We start from the raw sequence: 16,048 nt of genomic DNA on the forward strand, positions 1-16,048 counted from the left end.
GTAGTCCATGCCTGTAAATTCCAGCAACCTCAGAGGTTGAAGCAGGAGGATCACAAGTTCAAGGCCAGCCTCAGCAATTTAATGAGGCTCTAGGCTACCTAGAGAGACCCTGTGTCAAAATTAAGGGGGAAAAAAAAAGCGCTGGGGATGTGGTTCAGTGGTTAAGTGCCTCTGGGTTCAATCCCTGGTACCAAAAATGTTACTGGTTTTGCTTCCATAGAGCTCAGGGAGTCAGGACTTGATTATGTAATTTAAAAATGTGTTAACCTATTAGTTCCCCCCAAAGTAAATATCGAAGTCTTCAAGTGAAAATCACAGAGATAGGTTTAAAATGGCTGAGTAAAGAAGAAATAATGTGAGATGGACAGTGCAAAAAAGAAACACTATTAGGCTATGAGTTTAAAAAAGCATGTCCATGTGCACTCAGCATGCTCAAAGGTTTGTATGCAGTGCATGGAGCTCCAGGCCACCAGCAGGTTGATATTAGTCATTTCAGTTTCTCTCACATTCTTCTCTTAGAAATGAAAATGAAATTAGTCCTGTTTTGCAGTCAAGAGAGGTTAACTAACTTTCTACATGTCAGGGGGAGACTAAGGATTCTACCTTTTTTTTTGGCTATGGCAATAATGGTAAATCAAGGCTTTGTTATCATCAAAATTGATTTACGCCCCCACAGACATGCTCTACTGATGTCAGAAATCCTAAGCTATCGCTGAATCCATTTGGATCTTTGAGCTTTAACATGGCCATCCTCTATCATTTTATCATTATTATTATTAGTAGTAGTAGTACTGGGGGTAAAACTCAGGGACATTTAACCACTGAGCTACATCCCCAATTTTTTTTATTTTTTATTTTGAGGGAGGGTCTCACTAAATTGCTAAGGCTGGTCTTGAACTTGCAATCCTCCTGGAGTTGCCTGGGATTACATGTGACCACCACTTCATCCGGCTTCCTCTGTCATTTTAGTAAAGAATTGGATGCAGGTGGTGCCAGTGTGGGCTGGGCAGTTGCTGGCCGGCTGTGGCCTCTCCAGTCTCTCTCTTTCAGCTTCTCAGCAAGCAGTCTTGCCAACTTCCATGCATCTCTTGACATCAGACAACTGAGGTTTGTTTCAAGGTTTGTTCTTACTCCATTTGATGGATGAGGAAATGGAGGTACAGATAACTTGGGGAGATTGTTCAAGTTTGTCCTGGAGTGTCCGTATTCTTAACTTTAAGCCTGTGAAACGGGTACAGGCACAGGCAGAACCATGGGAATTCCCAAGTGGAGCATCTGTCCTCTTGGGATATTCTGGGCTTGACTGTGAGGCAGGAAGACTGAAATACTTACTAAAATTCAAACCACTCCAATGGGCCACCAGTGACCAGACCTTCCCAAGTACCTTATTCCTGCAAGGTTTGTCAGGCAAGGGTAGTTTTAGCCCTGCTGTGGATTGTATATTTTAGTTGTTAATCCATATCTTAAAAATATAAAGTACTGTCTTTTAAAGATTTTTCACTTCTGCATTTATGATGCTTTTGTAAATAAATATTTTTTAGTTGTAATTGGACACAATACCTCTATTTTATTTATTTGTTTTTATGTGGTGCTGAGGATTGAACCCAGGGCCTTGCACATGCTAGGCAGGTGCTCTACCCCTGAGCCACAACCCCAGCCCTCTGATGCTTTTTTAGTATGTGCCCTGCAGAGTTGCTAATTATTCACCTTGCTATTTTCCTGTCCTCCTCCTCTTTAAGTTAGCTTTCCTCTTGCCTTGGAGACCCCCTGGCTCTAAGAAACAGTAGAATTAAGAGCAAAATGAAATGTGAGTTAATATAGTATTTTTTCCATACTGACCTTTTGGTTGAATATTTAGAAGCACCAAGTACTAATCACTTGAAATATCATTTGCAAGCTCCCATTTCTCTCAAGTAAAGAAAGGCTATAATAACACACACCTTTGCCCAGCTTACAACTTTGTTGTAGAGTTCACATAGTATTATAGGGGCATTTCTCTAAAGTGTAAAGCGCTTGCTTATGAAATAGATTATTGTTCCCCGCACCCCTCAGGACCAAGGACAGAACTCAGGGCCTTGCATGTGCTAGGCAAGTACTCTGCTGCTGAGCTAAATCCCCAACCCCAGATTATTATTCTTTAAATGGCTGTGGGCTACTGTAAGTGACTCATCTCCAGGTTGGGAAACTGGTAAGAACTGTTTCTAAATTTCACTTATGATATTTTTTTTTATCTTTCCAGAATGGTAAAGTACATTGATTGAAATTAGAACCTGTTTTTTAAAAAAAACAAATGCTGCATATGTTGCTTCCTTATAAAATGCATGCCTGGAGGAAGATCTCCAGACTGACAGGTGGATGCGGGGGACTCAGCATCTCTTCTCTGCTTGGTGCACTGGTTATATTTCATTATTGTTGGCATTTTCACTGAAATAGCGATTTCTTTGCCTATTCTTCACCACCACTTCATAAATCTATGAACAAGGACGTATTAATAAGACAGGAGTAGTAAAAAAAGATAATAATAATAAGCAGGAACAAATATTCTATGAATTAGTGAATTGAGAAGTTTTTTGAGAATAATGACCACACTGAAATTGTTTAGAAATAACTTATTCATGGGCCTGTTTTCCCCACCAAATTTTATAATCTTCTGTGGAGGCTGTGTTCACTTTTATACATTTGTGTCTCCTCAACATTCATAAGAGTATCTGGCTGGGCATGGTGGTATATACCTGTAATTCCAGCCATTCAGGAGGCTGAAACAGAGGGATTGTGAGTTCAAAGTCAGCCTCAGCAATTTAGGGAGGCCCTTAGCAACTTAGACCCTATCTCTAAGAAAAATACAAAAAAGGGCTGGTGATATGACTCAGTGGTTAAGTGCCCCTGGGTTCAATCTCTGGTACAAAAAAAAAAAAAAGAGTATTTGGCATTTAATAGGTGGTCTTTTGGTGTCTGCTGAACAGAGCTTAAACAATGGCATCTGATGTGACTTGGATGGTATATAACTTACGAAAAGACTGCTCTGTGTTTTTAACAACTAAGACTAGCCAAAGGATAAACATAGAAAGAACTCTATAGCTTTTGATATCTTTCCATCCTCAGTACCCCCAACAACATAGAGTCGATTCATACAGAAATACCACCCCTGTTTTAATAGCAATAGTATTATTTAATAGCAAAAGTTATTCATTACCATGTGCTAGGCACTGTCCCAAGTGCCTTCGCTGAACTAATTCATTTAATCATCAGAGGAACGGTGACTCTCTGTGACAGGCATGCCCCTCTGCATCTCACACCCGTGCAAACTGGCACAGATGGAAATTATACACCTTACCCAAGGAGATGGATACAACTTCCCCCAAATCACAAATCTCATAAGTGAAAAATGGAGATTCAAACTCAGATAGTCTGACTTCTGCATCTACTTTCTTAAACACTACACTGCATTTCCTCTTTGTACTGAGCAGCTACGTAGATGAAGATCCTTGTTGGGTGGCTGTGGTTAAAGGGACAGCAGAACTGGGTGGTGCCACCAGGGTCAGGAGCAGGACAGTGCCCTGGCTCTCATGGGAGCCACACTTCCTTTCTGTGGCATATTTCTCAATTTTGGTGATCCAATGGCTCAGCCAGTAATTTCCATTAATACCACCAGCACCACCCGCTTGGCTGGCTTTGCTTCCCCTCACACTCTTCTTTCATTGGTATAGGCAGAGTTGAAAGAGGACATTAGTAAATAATGTATAAATGAGAAAAAGTTACAGCAGCCACTGGAATGGAATAGAGAGGTTAATAACTTCCACCGCACCAGTAGGAGCTTAGTGACCATTGCTTAATACTTAATACTTAGATGGGAAGAATTTTATTGAATTAAGGATCCTCCCAAAACAAAATTCCCAGTGATATAGACTTTCTAGATCCCTTCAGAAAACAAGAAGATACTATTAAAAAAAGAAGAAGTTATTGGAGGGGAGGGCATCTGTGAATGGCTTCCAACCATGAATCATTGATTAACTGTGAATTCCTTGCTTACACACTGAGTTCTTCTCATTGAGAACCCAACTCCTGTTTTAATCTTGTATGTGACAATATGGGAAAATGATGACAGAGAATAACAAAGTTTTAGTTTCTTCTTTGAGTATGTTGTGAAATAAGTGGAGACTCTAGCCTACCTTTTTAGAAATAAATGGGCACATGAAGGAGGCCAATGCCGTTTCCATAATTCCCTTGGAGAAAATCTCCATTTTGGAAACAGGCTGCTTTTCCCAAAGTCCATGAATTCAGAAAAAGTTTTCTTTGTAAAGAACATTTTAAATGTAGATAGAATTCCAGGCTAACACACAGAGCTGGGGATGGGGTTTACTACATATTTGTAACTATAAAAGAAAATAGTCCTGTTAAAATATCTTAGTGACATTGAATAAGAAGTTATTTATTTGGAAGATGCTTATGAAAAAGCTGTTTTAATTGAAACCTGATATAGGGAAAGGAGGTTTGGATGCAGGTATGGACGGGACTTTCAGGGGATTTTTGAAGATACCAAACGCTTGCAGCAAAATTGTGATGTGTGTCAAGTTTCCAGAAGAGTCCATCAAAATTGATTACTAAGTACTTACTGAATTCATGCTGATTAGAGCTTATTTTCACGTCAAGAAGTAGGTTTTTCTTTAGCTTTATATAAAAGCATTATAATTAGAGCTGTGCTTGTGTCAGAGAGGGAAGGATGAGAGGAAGACAGGACAGTGATGGGGACTGTGGAGTGTTGATGTGAGACTTTCATTGTCTAATATGTGATTAATGATGCTCACTGTGGGCAATAAAGAAAACACCAGTTACTTTGCATTTTGCCCTGCTGCTCATTCTTCCATTCAAAGTGCCTCAAGGAAGAGAATAGGAAAGATTTTGTGGGTCACGTTCCCTGAGCCAGACACCAAGGAGCACTGTCACACGAGGACAGTTTAGTTGCTGACCAGAGCTCACAGCAGCTGGAAACTAGGGGCTTTTGGGTATGTGGCACTAGTCACAGAGGGGACGTTTGTGTGTCTGCAATGGATAGTTTCACAGGAATAGCAGGGGATACATTTTAAATTCTCACTAATGAGTGAGACCGTTAAACTGTGGGAGGAATGGGGGCACTGGGTGAGGACTCAGCTGAGTTTCAATTTTAACTCCTCCACTTAGTCATCACATGACCTTGGCTGGGTCATTTGGCTTATTTAAACTTAGTTCTCCTGTCTGTAAAATGTGGCTAGGAATTTCCTTTCTTGCCTGTTTACTCCAGTAGTGATCCAGTGGTGGATGCTCATGAAACACAAATCAGAAAAGTGTAAAATGATGTATACATTTCTACAAGTGTTATAATCACTTTTTTCTTTGTATTAGGGTTTGAGTTCTTCTTATTCTTTATTTAGAGACAGGATCTCACTAAGTTGCTTAGGGCCTTGCTAAGTTGCTGAGGATGGCTTTGAACCTGTGATCCTCCTGCCTCAGCCTCCCACATTTCTGGTAACACAAATGTGTGCAACAGTGTCCGGCAATTTACTTAATACAGAGAAGCAATAGTGTTGGGCAATGTGACAGTGATATCATTCCTCTCCTAAAAATTCTGAGGATTGGTGTGGCCTGGGTTCTAAATTATCATGTTCTTCCTCATCAACAGTTTACCGATGTCATTGACCTAAGAAAGGGAGTAGACAGGCCCATTCTGAGCTCTGTCCTTGTATGCTGAACACTTTGTGCCCAGTTCCTTCTTCAAAGGACAACTGAGAAGACTGAAAAATTTGGAACCCCTGTGCTTTTTAATATTCAGCCTGTCTGTTAAATTAAGGTGGCCATATAATTTGTCATCTAACCCAGAACATTTAAGAATAAATGGAATGTTCTGAATACATACACCACTATAACAGGCAGACACCAGGAGCATTCAGGGCCAGCCTGGACATTGAGTCCCCTTATTATATATAAGATTCTAAATTCCTCACTTCAGTTTGAGATGGTAAAGATTCCTGTTGAACTTGGACATTTTTGCTGCTGTTATGGATCAGCAAAATTTAGACCTGTGAGGCCCTTAGAGAACAGAATAACATAGATGAAGAAGAGGCTGTTTTTTAGTCTTAAGGAAAGACGACACTGCAGCTCTGTTGTTAAAGGTAAGAGGATAGACGATAGCTTCAAATTTCCTGACCTTTCTTTTTTTTTTTTTGCAATTTGAGGTAGAAATTGCCTGGCAGGATGAATAATGCTTGGGCCTCTGCCTGCTGTGGGATTGTTGGTGTGTCCTGCTGATGCTTAATAGGCATGAATATCTATTACACCTCAAACAGAGTTCAGTCCTATGATCAAATATAAACAGGAACAAAAACAGTGTGTCCTGGAGATTTCTATGGGGCCCTGCCACGTGCACAGGGCTTTTCAAACCAGATCATACAGAAGGGATGAGGTTTGGGAAGCAAACTGAATGATCAAATAGCCTCTCTGAAAATGTCTGTTGACCCAATGCACCAAGAAATCAGACAAATAGATTTCTGCCCTGGGGTAAAATTCTCAATATTTGCTAAAGAGAACCATTAAAGCCAAAGAGAAACTTGCATGACTAAGTGTGGAAGCAAATAACCAAAAGATCAAACTTTTTAAATAGTTCGGGTAGAGGAAAAATGGCCCAAATAATTAAAAATGGTAGCTAATAAATATACTTTTATTGTTTTTGGAGGATATTATTAACCTTTGGTTACCCTTTGACTTCCTTGTCATGTTTTGTTCAGAAGAGTGTTAGCTTAATTAGACCAACAGACTGCAAGGTAGGGAGACGTATTTGTTGCATACTGAGAAACATAGATGCCGATGTTAGAAATCAGTCTGGTGTTCCAAAAACATCTAATAAAGATAAGTCACTCACAGATAATTGAGAATCAAGTAGATAAACTTGTCTGATTGTCCTGTCACCATCCAGTCACCTTAGAATGTTAAAAACTTAGAGCTTCTTTCCCAAAATATTCTCATTCCCACTGCCTGGCTTTGTAAAGGGATAATCATTTGTAATTCTGGGAATGTGAAACCATAATTTATTTGTTTGAGAATCTATGCTGGGTTCTACAGTATTTTTGCCCTAGCCCAAATTCCATGGTAAGAAATTTAGGGACCTGTGTGATATCATGAACAATAGGCTCTTATACTGCCAGGGTGTGCCCTTTCTTAGGCTTTGTACTCTGCCTAAAGCAAGCAGGCATAGCTTCCTTGGATGCTTTGTGAATTTTGAGAAGTCCAGAAGAGATTCTTTGAAAGACTGGACTGGTAAATTTGTATAAAAATTCTTTAATCAATGATTTTTTATGATCCAACGACCATTCTTATTTTATTGACTACAATTAAGTAACGGATAAAGTGACACACAGCGGTACCTGATAGAATTCCAAATTGTGCCAAAGTCCAAACACCCATACTACTTTTTGCTGCAATACATAGTTATATGGGTGAACAAACAGAGGTGCATAGCTTTAACTTACTCGTTAACATCACAAAATGATTGAAAGGGACAGATACACTACCTGCTTAGAGCATAACTCTGAATTTATAATAGATCACCCTTCTAAGCATTAGACATGTTTCACAAAGAGACTAGATGGAGCTTCAGGAAACCCGAAACTGCCTTCCAGCTTTTTTGCTTTCTTTTCCAATCGACTTTGGACAGCTCACAATTGCTTTGGAACTTCATTTCTTCATCTCCCATTGTTATCATCCTACCCCACCTGTCTCACAGCATAGGATTCATTGAGATGGATTAAGTTTATGAATGGAAGTATCAATTATAAAACTATATAAATACAATGTACTACTCCAGCTTTCCCACTGACCTGGGATATAATAATGGGCAGGATGTAATATTGGGCAACCTGAATGACATCAAATTTGCGATTGTTAAAATGGCAAAACATTTTAGAAACTTTGCCTAACCTCAGAAGAAGCCATATGATTTCTTAGAACATTTCATTTGCTTTGCTCAAGATCATCTATGACCTATGTGGGAAAAATGAAATGCTTCTAGGATAGATGAATCCAAGTTTAAGAAAATGAGATCAAAAAAGGAAAATGGGGCTGGGGTACAGCTTAGTGGCAGAGCACTGGCCTACTATGTGCAAGGCCTTGGGTTCAATCCCTAGGACCAACCAACAAACAAATAAAATGGAGGAGGGGGACAACTAAATATCTCTAAGTTCCATAAAATTACTTTTGCCACTCTGTCTCTTATTAAAATGTTAAGGAATCCAGAACAGTTCCTAAATGTTTAAAAAAGGACTTGTGATGTCATATCTCTCCTTTATTGCTAAAGGACACACAAGCCACTTATCCTGCACCTTTCCCTCCCAACAGCCAGATCTGAAGGGCAGGGAGCATATGTTTGAGGATATGCATCACAGCATCATTTGTGGGAATCAGGGGCAGGAGAGATGGCCAACACCAGAGGACAAGTTCTATTTACTTACCTATTCCATGAATGACAGACTAATAATAAGTAGTGTAAAACAATATATTAGAATTATCAGTGACATACATGGCTCTCTCTCAAAAAAAAAAAAAAAAAACCAGCATGGAGCTCAACAGAGAGATGAAGGAGAGAGCAAGGGAGGAGGAAACAAGAATGAGGTACAAAACCTTAGATATAATCTGAATTAAGAAATGTGTTAATGTAAGCCTAGAGGCCAAAGCAAAGAGTAAACAAACAAAAAAACACTTCATTAAAAGGGAATGGATTGCCCCATCTTCCAGAGAGGCCTGTGTAATTCTTCCCAAAATATTTTTTTCACAATGAGGGGCTACTTTGTGGCTTGCTCAATGTCCCTCGTGCTGCAGCACACACCCATCCCTGGGCTTGGTTTTTACCCTCAAAGGACAAGATGAAGAGGCTGGCCATTGACCTCCATGCTTTTCAACATCACCATTAAAAGGTCCTTTAGCTTTCTCTTGTCCAAGCTGAATCACACCAGGGCCTCTCGCTGCTCTTTCTAGATGTGCTTTTATTGCGTTTAGTCATGGAGGAGCTCTTTTGAACTAGTTCCAAGGACTCTCCTCCCTTTTCAGTTGTGGAGCCCAGAACTAGGTGGATGACCTAATCCAAGGGGGAGTGACCTCCTACTGTTTTCCCTGTTTCTTTATAAATCCCAGTTGTAGCCAGCTCCAAAGGGTGAAGAGTGAGAAGACTTGATAAAGTTACGATACTCCCAGCATTCATTACGGAAGGTTTTTATAAAACCGATTTCTCCCAGGCACTGGTAGACTAGAAATTTAGAAAGGGCTGGGGGGATACAAGTACTAAGGAAAATTGTTTATGTAAATTTCCTTAGGGAGACGCCACACAGGAAGGAAAGGGAAAAACATCAGCAGAGACTCACTATGTAAGCAGATCTGTCAGGACTGAAGAATTCCAGGAAATTTCCATCTTGATCCCTTCTAGATCCAATGGCTAGAATGACTGTCATTAGCTTCCTGCTCAGTATATACTAAGATCAGAATGGATCACCATCTGTCTCAGGTTTTTTTCTTTCTTTCCTTTTAATATACAAGGGCAGAACAGTTATTTGAAAATGACCTGGCAGGGTTTTCACGTTGGATCACATTTTATCAACACCACCAAAGGCATATTATAACAAATTATGGTGGCATAGATAAAAACTGCTTTCCCTATTTTTAACAGAGCTTGTATTGCTACCCAAACATGTCCAAGAGCTCATAAGAGCCTAAAGCAAACAGAGTAACTTGACCATGTGATGAATAATTCCTTGAGTCCCCACATATACTCTGAACTTCCTGATGATGAGCCAACATAAATAACCAGTTCTCAGTCTGGGCAGTATGGGTACCAGGCTTCCCATAGGGGACCTGAGCATAGGGGGAGTCAATGACTCGTCACAGAGGCTAGACTGAGGTGTGGGGCGGCCGGGGTCCCAGAGCCAGGCCAACTAAATCCTACGATTCCATGCAAGCGAGCGTGCTCTCTCGTACCTTCATGGACTGTGCTCGTGGGTGATCAGATAGATTATGGGTCAGGCCAGGTGTTTTGAGAGTGAAAGGGGGTACTATTAATAATCCCACTTGGGTGATTAATCTTTTGGGCTTCTTCCTGTTTTAAAATTCTATTACAGATGAGAAAATAGGGTTCTCAGGCTGCTCCTGAGCACCAGGCCAGTGCTTTGCTCCCTGAGCTGGACCATCTTCCGCCAGTTATGTGGAGGATTGGGACTGAAAGATTGATATAGGCATTTCCCAGCAACTGAAAGGCACAGCCTATCCCGCACCTGCTTGGTTGCACACTCACACACCTCAAATCCCACATGTGTTCAGCATCCACACCACTGGAATGCCAAATCCACACCAGGGCCACTGAAAGCCAGGGCAGCCTGGTGAGCAGGGCCAGGGGGCAGCAGATGCACCCGCTTCCGTAGGACACAGCCTCCTGCCACTTGCAGTGTGGGACTCACCCGCATCCCCACCAGCATGCTTCAGGTAATCAGGAGGGATGAATGGAACCCAGGAGGACAGGCATTGCCTCGGACCCTCAGGGGTCAGTTTTTAACCTTGCAGGTTGGTGCTTTATCCATCCCTCCAGGCCACAGGTCACCTTTCTGCTGTCTACCACCCCCATTTACTTGATAATTTAGATGCCCGAGGAAACCATCAGCAACATTCAACACTTAATTCAGGTTAGATCATAGCATAGCCTGTTAAAAAAAAAAGTCCAAGTGACCCTTTGAACTAAGCCATTCCACACTGAAAGAATCTAAAAATAAAAGAGAAGGGGAAATGTTCAAAGAAAAGTTATCCAAGGAGGACATTCTCCTTGGATACAAAACCTATTTTTTCAGCAGTATAAACCTATCACTTGCTAAAAAAATTATTATTATTTTTATTTTTGGTGAAACTCTGAACGACAGGAAGTAGCATTTGACTTAACAACAGTAGCATTAAACCAGAGTTGGCTATCACCCCAAAGCCAATGGAAACCAGTCCTTTCACCAGAGCACAGTGTCCAGTCCCCAGGGCTGGGGATGGAGCTTCACCTCCGCCCTCTCCTCCCCAGCACAGCTCTCACTGCTGATCCTCTGGTTCCACCACACTCCTCTTTTCCAGGGCAGAGCACGTCAAATGCAGCTGCCACTTGCTGTCCCAAGCTGAAGTAATCTGTTTTACAATGGGACAAAAGGGCTGTCGTGGGTGGAGAGCCACAGGGACTAGGGTGGGTAGGATGCACAGGTTGACTGGCCTATAAGAATGGAAGAATGGGTCCTCAAGGAAGAAGGCTCCTGGTCACTAAAGTTGGGCAAGCTCCTCTGCTGGTGCCTGCCTTCTGCTCCAGAGAGGGAACAGCTCATGTTTTTAAAACCCTATGAGCATGCTGGGCCCGGTCGCCCGCCTGTAATCCAGTGGCTTGGGAGGCAGAAATGGGAGAATTGCAAGTTCAAAGCCAGCCTCAGCAACTTAGCGAGGCCCTAAGCAACTTAGCAAGACCCTGTCTCAAAATTAAAAAAAAGATAAAAAGGGCTGGGGATGTGGCTCAGTGATTAAGCACCCCTGGGTTTAATTCCCAGTATATAAAAAAAGAGAGAGAGCAGAATTTCTTGACATTTTGTCTCTAGAGATCTTAGGAGGTCTCTTCATTTTTTCAGAAACACAAGTGAAATGTAGCTTCCTCCAATGAGTATAAATCCATTTAACAAAGAGTGGTATAATTCAGAAAAAGAAATCTATCCAACCAAGTCCATGGTCTGGAGATGGTTGCATACAGGATATAATTTGAAGAATTCTATAGAAAACCCACAATCTAGGTATATTGTCTACCAGCAAGTTGTTTGAAAATTCTGACCAGTAGGGTTATATATTTTACCTAAAACCGATTCTCCCATTGCCCCATTTTAGAATTCAGATGGCAATTATGTTTACATAACAGTCCAAAGAACTCCCAGATATGTTATTTGGGTGGAACTTACTTAATATCCCAGGGACAGACATCACTCATTAAGCAATTATTGTCCATTAACATTATGACTTTAATTAATTTCCCAACGATGGGTAGGCAAAGCCCTGGGAGAATGAGACCCCAGAAATGGCACACTGGGGTGAAAGGGGAGATGGGAACCCACTAGAACATGGCAGCTGGCCAGGGCAGTGCAGTGAGGTACTGTGGTCCCATACCCCAGTACCCACACAGGTGGGGAGGGACAGACAGGAAGGGTACAAGTCATAAAGACAGATGTCACCCACCCAGGCTTTTGCCCAGGGCTGCTCTGGACATCCTAATGAAAAGACCCTGGGCTAGACAGACTCACCCCAATGCTGAGAACTCGTGCCATTTCCTGAACCGGCAATGGAACGTGGCTGGGCACCAGAGCAGAGCGCCCTGTGCTTCCGCAGAGATATCTTTCAATAAGTATTATCTTCTTGCTTAGACCAGATATTATGTAGGGAACAAAAGGAGGCTATAGTTTTGAAATATCCCTTCTCATCCTCCTTTTTGACTCATAGCACAATCCTTAAATAATGCACCTCTGAGGCTCAGAGTAATTCTTGCCGCTTGCTGCCTGGAGCACTTCTGGGTTCCAAGAATTCTCTTGGCAGGTGTTGGATACCCTAGCCGGAGCTGTAAGTGTGACTTTGAGGACCCAGAGTAGCCTCTTCCTCATCCTGTAAGCTCCCATTACTGTGCTCCCCAGGCTTCCCAGCCTCTCTTACCCTGGGACACAGTGGTCATGGGGCTGGGGGACCATCCCCATCCCTTGTCTGGGCCTTACTATCCTCTCAAAATACAATAAAAGAGCTGGTGACATGGCTGAGTGGTAAAGGGCTTGCCTAGCATGTGTGACGCCCTGGTTTCCAACCCTCTTACTGCAAACAAAAACCAAGAAAATAACCAAGGTCAGAGTTGCCGACCAAAGAGCTGCTGATTTAATTGCCCTGGGGTGGGGCTGAGTCTTGATGTTTTTAAAAAGGTTCTCCAGGTCCAATAACCTTTGAGTTAGATGATCTCTACAGACCTTTCTAGTCCTAAAAGGTCTATATCCTGACTCTCTCATTCCTCCACTTTGTGTCTTTAGTTTTCTCCAAAATTACTCATATTTTATTTTCATGTTACATTGGTTGATTTAATTGTAAAAAAGAACGGTATTGTACAGTAGTGCCATAGTATTGTTGAGCTGTAATTGACATCTAATAATGTTAGTGTTGCTGGGTATGTGGCTCAAGCGGTAGCACGCTCCTCTGGCATGCGTGCGGCCCGGGTTCGATCCTCAGCACCACATACAGACAAAGATGTTGTGTCCGCCAAATACTAAAAAATAAATATTAAAAAATTTTCTCTCTCTCTCTCTCTCTCTCTCTCTCTCTCTCTCTCTCTCTCCTCTCTCACTCTCTCTTAAAAAAAAATAATGTTAGTGTTCATAGTATACAAAGTGGTAAGTTTTCACAATAAGAAATGGTCACCGTAGTCACAATGGCAAACGTATCCGTCAGCCCCCCAAATTTCCTATGCCTTTGGCAATCCCTGATCTGTCTTCCTCTACTACAGATGAGTTTGTGTCTTCTACAAATTGAATCTTAAGTAAATACTGTTGCTTCTTATTATTACATCCTTGGACTTTACATTTCAAGACCAGGGTCCTTTTATTTCTTTTTTCCTCCTCCCAGCCCCCAGTTGATCTTTGCTCAGAGAAACCGCTTAATCATTATTTGTTGGATTGAAAAAAAAAGGGCTTTGTAAAATTATAATAGCTTCAGTTTGGTGATCAAGAAGTGCCCATCGAGTTAAGTGTTTTAACTTTCTACTTCTTCCTAATTAAAAAATAAAGCATGATTTTAAACCAAGGTATCTTAATTTAGGGTCTGTGGACTTCCAGGGGTCTAGACAGTGAGCTTCTAGATGTGTGTTGAGGACAGGGGAAGCGGCTGGGGGCTGAATACCTGGGAAAGATCCTTGGCTTCTGCCAGTCTCTTAATCCCTAGATCCTAGACCCAAATGGCTGAGCTATGGAATGAATGCCACACTGTCTTCCTTTAATATCCCACATGCATTTTATAAATATGATGTCTAGTTATAAATCCTCTGCAATCTACTCCCTCCTTCTCTTCCCTCCCTGCCTCCCTGGTATTTTGTTCTCTGCCCGGTCCTGGTTATGCCTACACAGGGTTAACCTCAGGGTGTGATAAACACTCCAGGCGCTGTCTACTGCCTGGGAACGTTTGGCATTCTTCTCTTCCACATCTTCTCATCTAAGCTGTGTGGCATGTTGAGTCCTTTTATTCAAAGGCTTTCCTTCCAAGCTTAATACCAGAGTGATTTTTTTTTTATCATAAACCTCCATTTCCTGAAAATTCCAGAGTTTAGGATTTCTATTAATCTTAAACAAGATCAATACTTTCATTGTTATTTATAAGTATAATGAGAACAAGAAATATACTAAGTAACACTGCAAATTCATCATTAAGCCATCTCTACTCAATCCAGAGATGGCCCCTCTTGTACATCCCACATGCAAAAAAAAAAATTTTAAACTGATCTTAGAAAAGGTTGAAATATACAGTAGCAATTATCAGTTTCTAAATAACAAAACTACGCATCTGGCAGTTACACAAATGCTGGTTTCAAAGTGTCTTAATAGGGAGAGAGCAAAAAGAAAACACCTCACCTGCTGGCCAAAAGACCAACAGGACTCCCCCCTTGCTTCATCCAAAGTCAGCTCAACCCCAGGCATGTTTGTTGGCAGGGGGTTTGGCTCCCTGCTGGGGGTAAGCATTACATTTTTATTCTCCCTTTCACAACCACCCTTTTCCAACAGAAAAGCTATCATCATGGTAACGACAGCATTTTGGTCTAGTTTCTATGCAAGTTCATTCTCTGCATTAAAGGCAGAGAATGAAAGTTACTTACGTGCAAGTGGCCAAGGGGAGCCCTGGGTTTGGAAGCTGCGTTTGCTGATGCCTGCCTGCTTAAATAGCTTGGCTGGCTGACGCAGGCTGCTGATAGCACTTTTGTTTACGCCCTGTGAATGCACGCTCAAACAAGGACCTGAAAAACCTGCAGCGTGGGCAGGAGGGAAACAGTCTGCCTGGGGAGGGTACGTCTCTCCTGGTTATTCAGGTTTGATACCCAGGCGGTGACTTCTGAGAGTCCCATGGAACTCTCCCCTCCTCCCATCCTCCTCATCCCTGTCCTCTTACTTAGCCAAATAAGACTCTTCAAGATTGGATGGAAGATGCGGCTGCAGGAAGAAGGGGAAGAGAAATAGGACCCTGGACCCTTTCCCTTAACTTCCCTATTTGGAATGTGCTTCCTGTTAGATGTCACTTCATTTCAAAGCTTAGGACTGATGTGGCTGACTTCACAGCTCTGCAGGCGGGATGCCCAGCTCGGTGCCTGGACAATTGCCCAATTAATGAAAAGCGGTTTTCCCTCTGGACACCGCATGTACAAATAAAGGAACAATTAAAGGAGAGGGCAGCCAGTATGAAACAACTTTAGGTCCCCTTCAAACCCTGTTTTCACCCACTCTTGGTCCGGTCCGCATCTGTGCTGTCCTCCTCCTTTCCCCTGCCCTTCCTTTGCTAATGAAATTCCTATCTAAGAGTTGAAAGATTCTCCAAGGGATTGCCCATCAAAAGGCAGTGTGTGAGCAAGGCTGTAGGAAGAAGCACACCAAAGGTGAAGGAATGAGCTCAGGGTCTCCTGTGACTATCCCTGGAACTGTTTCTAAAAATGAGGGTGTGTGGGGGTGTGAGGACTCAGCTGGTCCATGTTTATCTTTTTTATTAGCTAGATACAGCAGTTAACAGTCAATTGCAGCACACTGAACACATGAAGTGGGCATGATATGGAGAAGAGGAGGGAAAGGGGCAGGCTTTGGTGAGATCATTTGTGGGGATATCTGTGTGTATTTGCAGATATGAAGCACAAACCCTTAAATGGCAACCCCAACATGCACCCCCCACTTGATTCTCTTGGGAAAGTAGCCGTATTATGAAAGAAGAGCAGCAACCATTCAGAATATTTCTTTCCCTCTTACAAAAGAGG

At 42.0% G+C, this 16,048-nt stretch overlaps 1 protein-coding gene across 1 annotated transcript in view; it reads right to left on the bottom strand.

The window, feature by feature from the left end:
• Positions 1-15,197, bottom strand: part of Hopx (HOP homeobox) — a 30,774-nt gene extending 15,577 nt beyond the window's left edge. The window contains exon 1 of the mRNA XM_005320032.5: positions 14,909-15,197. The gene's annotated coding sequence lies outside the window, so the exon portion shown is untranslated. The remainder of the gene's footprint in view (positions 1-14,908) is intronic.
• Positions 15,198-16,048: the final 851 nt, after the last annotated feature.

The sequence above is a fragment of the Ictidomys tridecemlineatus genome, chromosome 9 (genome assembly GCF_052094955.1).
Source record: "Ictidomys tridecemlineatus isolate mIctTri1 chromosome 9, mIctTri1.hap1, whole genome shotgun sequence".
Classification (NCBI taxonomy): Eukaryota; Metazoa; Chordata; class Mammalia; order Rodentia; family Sciuridae; genus Ictidomys; species Ictidomys tridecemlineatus.